The following is a 6,000-nucleotide window of genomic DNA, read 5'->3' as shown; positions in this document are numbered from 1 at the left end:
TTTGGCAACACCAGAAAATAGCTCTTAAGGTTCTTCTATTACGCACTTAGGATGAATCAGTCAAATATGGATCTTTAAGGACAATGCCTGTGAAGGCGCCAGACAGGAGCTCCTTGCTGTATGCCATAGAAGTAACTTTCAAGTAAGATGAAATAAGTATTTACATGAGAGAGAGAGATTCTCTTAAGATCTCTCAATCTGTACTTCCACTTGCTTCATCCTGGATGTATATTGGAAAAATACTGAAATTATATTTCCTACAGTGCACTTCTGTGGACTTCTCAACTTAGAAAATTCACTTGTTGAATCAGGTGTCTCTGAATGGTCCAAGTTACACCTACAAAGTACATCCTGAGTTCTTGTTTTTGAGTAGTAATGCCCTATGGACATAATTTTGTTAACATACTGTAAAACGGCTTCTCTTCTTCACTTGAAAAATGCATTTCCAGCTCTAATACTACTTTGTCCAGATAAAAATCTGATGTATGCCTCTATAATTGAAAAATAAACCAGCCCAAAACTGTAGTTTTGTTTGTATTTGGAACCTGTAAGCCATTAGACTGACAGGAATTTTCTAGAAAAACTTGTATGACCCAGTATATAGCAATCAAAATAATATTTAAGACATCCTCCAAGAAAGCAACTTGTAATGGACTACTGATTGAGAATTCCTCTAAACTACTGCAGTTTGGGAACTTTAGCTGCAGGCCACATCTGTTTTTCTAAATAGGTTTTCTGAATCTTTTACTTTGTAACAGCTGTTGATTACACAAATACTAATTGCACGCCTGAACAATAGTTGTCTCTATTGAACGGCTTGGTAGATAATGAAAATAGACTGCAAATGTAAGAAAGCTCATCTTCAAGTTCTTTTCTGCTAGGCATCTCCATTCAAAAGGTTTATCCTTTACTGACGTTAATGGACTCTTTTTATGATAATAAGAGAAAATTACTTCACAATTACTTCGAAAGCAGTAATTATGTTTTAGAAACAATGCCTAATTTCTACTTAGATTTGTTTACCGTTGTCTGGAGCCATTTTCATTAAAGAAATTGTATTGTCAGACTGCTGGCAGACCTCTAAAATAAGATGAGAAGGCTCATTTCTGTTACTATCAACCTCATTTTCACTTCGAAGTATTTCACCACCTTGGGCAGCACAATGTGGAATTACTTCAAGAAAAAAAGATAAAATTTAGCGAATAACAACATTTTTAGGGCAGAAAACCATTTCTACTGCATTGGGTTCTTTCCGTTTTCCAATCAGAATAATAAGTGTACCATATAGAATTTTCAAATGTAAATATAGGCTAATAAAAGGTACTTACCCAGGACATAGGATTGTGGAATTGTAGAATGGTTTAGGTTGAGAGAGACCTTTAAATATCAACTAGTCCAAACCCCTGCCATGGGCAGGGACATATTTCAAACTGGAAAAGCCTTTCATGGAATGAGAATGGAACCCGCAGTCAAGCTACATTTCCATTTACGTGTATCCATTCCTTAGAAGATTCTGTACATTCTATTTTTTTAGCTCAAAATTGCTGGCTTTGTCTGCACTGTGGTGTAAATAGATGGTTTACAGTGCTGTAAGTATGTTTATTTTATTTAACTTGGTCTACACTGGAAAAGTTGAGATTCACTTTCCTTCTATGAAATAAGTTGCTGTGGATACACATTTCATTATCCAGTGTAAAGAACCCTTTTTGATCTCACATAATCATAGACTAGTTAGGGGTGGAAGGGACCAGTACCCCTACCATGCAAACTTCATGAACAGTAACAAAAGCGTAGCCTCTTTGTTTTGTATTTTCATAGAAACATTCTGCTTTAAAGTTTTCGTAGAATCACAGAATGGTTTGAGCTGAAAGGGACCTTAAAGCTTATCCAGTTCCAATGCCCTGCCATGGGCAGGGACACCTTCCACTAGACCAGGGTGCTCCAAGCCCCATCCAACCTGGTCTTGGACACTGCCAGGGATGGGGAAGCCACAGTTTCTCTGTGCCTGTGCCAGTGTCTCAAAATAGAATGCTTCATGAATTTGCATGTTATCCTTGTGCAGATGACATGAGATGATACCATAGTCACAATCTTGTAGGCTTCAAGATGAAAAATTATGAGTAAATTAGATAATTAAAGCCTCTGTTTTAGTTCGTAATGTCACAGAAAGCCGAAAGAGCACTGAAATTTCTCTTCACTTCCACCTCTGTCTGTCTCCTGGCTTCTTCTTCCTAGCTCCTATGAACCTCCTTCTAACTAAATCTTAAGAAGTCCCCAAGGCCCTGCAAGCTTGGGGTAGAAAGGACTCTACTGAATGTTAAGGAACAAGAACTCAACACAGTACTGGTTGCATGATAAAATACAATTATCTTCATCCAGACACCCCATGAACATTCCCCTCTTTTTTACCCTAATAGTTAGGCATATCCCACTGTACAACAGGTACTACTATCTTTACATGTTACCTTGCAAACAGGCGCCTCTAAAATTATCTCACTGATTAATAATTCATTATCTAGTTGATTAATAATTCAATTAGACTAAGCTTTCTGGTTCTTCCAGCCAAACAGCAGCTGGTCTAACCAAAATAATACTTTTTACTGTAAACTTTGCCTCACTGATGGCTAACATGTTTTGCATTTGGCTAACTAGTAATTAGCTGTTTCTAGCAATGCTGATAAATTCTTTAAGCCTTCAGTCATCTACTTGCTTAATACAAATACACTCACTGCCTAAAGAGCTATGTTAGCTTGCTTTCCTTTTGACTATCCAAAAGCAGCCCTAGTTACCTGCTCCTTTTTTTCAGAATTATATTTGTCAAGAAAAATACTATTTCTCATCACTTTTTTCTGACTTCTGGTATTAGTGGTACTGACAAACTGTTACCCAACTGTCCTCAGTTCTAGATTACTCATATCTTGTATAATTTTTATTTCTTTGTTACTGTTAATCTGCAAACTACCTCCTCTGTATTATTGGGTCCTTTCATAATGAATCTTCCCAAGTAGTCAATAGTTCTAGCTCAAGTGACCCTCTACTGTAAGCAGATTAATGTTTTCCTCTGTGAAGATGATGTTATATTGTGTCCAGATTAGTTTATTGCTGGTAGGTGTATTTTTATGTCAAAAGAGCTGTCGCAGTGACTGGAGTTGGTGGAGGATTAAAAGGTATAACTTCAGCTCAGGTTTGACCTCATTTTACTGTCATGTGGATATAGTTACATTATACAATTATATTCAATTAAAAGAATCAAAGCTGTGATTCTGGGAGCATTCCAGACATTTCTCATCAGAGTTTGAAACTGGTGCTACATGCTGTTGTTCAACATGTGCTGTTACAGGCCTGACTAAAGTGCTTTTAAGTCAGAAAGTTGCTTTTCCCACCTAAGCAAGAAGTTGGATCCAAAATGTCCTATGCAATGTTAATTACTTGCTTTGATTTCTTCCATGGTGAAAGTCTTCAGATAAGGGGAATAATAACATTTCTATTGGATATTTGTAAGAGAAACTGGTAAAACATTCCTTGGTAGAAAATAATTTAAATATTTCTATTAATTTCAGTTACAGAAGCAACTTCAATGGCTTTGTCAGGTTAAATGATTAGACCCACTGTATTTGATTTTGTCAGCATATTTTTGGTGATGCCCGTTGGTCATTTAGGGAATACCCAGGGCAGGACGGCCACCATGCAGAGATACCTTGTAGCAAGCTTTTATTGATGGAGACAGTGGGGTATCCTCCAGAAAATCAGCTAAGATACCCCTTCCATGACTTCAGCTGCTTCACGACCTGCATCAGGTAAGGACAATCATGGTGTAAAACCATCAGGGTAGCTCATCTTGGACAGGATTGTAGATATGATGCATATGTCACTATTTTTATCAAAACAAGAGATAGGTTGAAAACTGTGATAGATACAGCAAGGAGCAAAGTGTGAAGATGAAGAACAAAGTAAACGTAGTTCACTGTTACTTGTATTATCAAATGCAATTAGAGTGCGAAGTGTTCTTGGTGTTCCTCTCCTTAGTTGCAAGGACACTTGTATGTTACCCGCCTCTGGGTGGAAGGAGAGACTGGTCAGTGAATGGCAAGTAGGACTGTGCTGCTGTCAGTTACCTTTGGAGTTACAGAATGTCATTTTAGTTCCTATGGCTGAGATTTTTCTGGACTTCTGCTTTCTCTGTTTCTTCTTTCAGTGATATATTTTAGCATATTCACAACTGAAATGGCACATACACAGTAACAGCAAACAAGCATGAGTTAATTTCATATGAGACAACGTATGTCTCATTAAGGTAAAAAGCATATGCTTGAAATCATCATAGCCACATTAATACATTAATTGCATCACAGCCTTCTTGATGTACAGATTTATTCTAAAATGTTTTCAGTTATTCACCAGTTTAGTGCAAGTAAGTGGGTAAAAGATGAATAAACATTCTGATTTACAGAATAAAGTCCAAAGAAGAATATATATACATGTGTTATTATATAGATACAGTTGTCTGTTCTACTCTCTACATGCATAATTATTAATACCTTAAGGTATTGGTCCAATACTTAATATACTGGTCTAAGTTCAGATAAAATCTAGAATGCCACAAATATACCCTCATCTCATGGCACCGTCACAAAAATACATATACCAAAAAGTAACATTGATACTGTTAGTAATACAATAATGGCATGCATAATGTTACTATGCATAATGAGCAAAAGGGAAACAGAAGTCAATAAAACATATATTTGTAACATTTTTTCTGAATTCCTCCGTGGAGTGTGTATCTTTAAATTATCCATCAGTTCATTAGCCATCTCCCCCCATTTTCTCCATTACACAGCAGCAATAAAACACACAGCCAGAAGCAAGCAAACACCTTCAACACAAAGCATGCCTCAAGCACCCCCCATAAATGTGCACACACATACTATCCTTGTCCCTTGGATGACTGAAACAAAACTTCAGTAAGTAAATGGCCAGAAGACTAGTAGTATTTCTTACCTCTATCTCCCAGTAACTGCTGAACAGGCTATTAATTATCAAAGGTTTTTTTATTTATAGTTTTTTAAGAATATTTTCTATTTTTTATTTTTAATATTAAAATATGTAGTTCTCCACTAATTGTTCTCCATTTTCCCTGGTGATTAAGTAGCTCAGAGTATAACAGTGGTATAATGAGACAAAAATGTCTCTGATTGGTACAGTGGATCTCAATGATGATGAAACCTGACATAACAGAAAGCAGCTCACACGTGTAAAACAGAATAGCCTAGCACAGAGCTGTTGTTGTAATACCTGTCATGATATGAGAGCTGAATATTAATCATATAATGACTGCAAGCAGAAACCTGGAAGCTGGCAGCACAGTGAAGAATGTGATTTAGCAGACTGGGACCTGAGGGTGAAATCCGGCATCATTAGCATGACAATATAGACACTTCCCTGCTCAGCAATGAAAAGTTAGTGGTAGCAAAACACCCCGCAGTTCTCGAGGAGAACACAGAATTTTCATGCAGTATAATCTAGTTGATGAAATGAGATTTTAGGAGGAGTCTCAACTGATTCAGCTGAGTTCAGGCCTTAAGACAGAATCACTGAGTTCTTCTACAGTGAAGAATAGGAACATTAGTAACAGTGTGCTATGTGGACATTGGCATCCTAAGAGAAAACCAGCTCTGCTTCTAGATCAGAATATTGGATGCTATTTCCTCAATGTTCAGTTTTCAGTTTGGTATAGTTAGGATTTTTAACTCTAGGGCTGCTGTCTTCATGGACCAGCAGAATGTGATACTGTTAGTCTTACTGTGATGCCTGAAATCCCAAGGGTTGCCTTTCCCATTGCCCAGAAGTCCAAAAGACTGTAACTCAAACCAAGTAATACCTGAGCATGCCAAAGACAGAAATCTGGGCTGAGCCTGAGAAAAAAACAGGGTAAAACTTTCCCAGTTCTTCAGAGGGACAGAATTCAAGAGGAAAAAAGAGGGTCCTCCTTTCTTGTCC

This window comes from Pezoporus wallicus, unplaced genomic scaffold (genome assembly GCF_028554395.1).
Source record: "Pezoporus wallicus isolate ANWC-B61680 ecotype Strahan unplaced genomic scaffold, APGP_CSIRO_Pwel_v1 contig_3181, whole genome shotgun sequence".
Classification (NCBI taxonomy): domain Eukaryota; kingdom Metazoa; phylum Chordata; class Aves; order Psittaciformes; family Psittacidae; genus Pezoporus; species Pezoporus wallicus.
Note: the sequence above shows the minus strand (reverse complement) of the source record.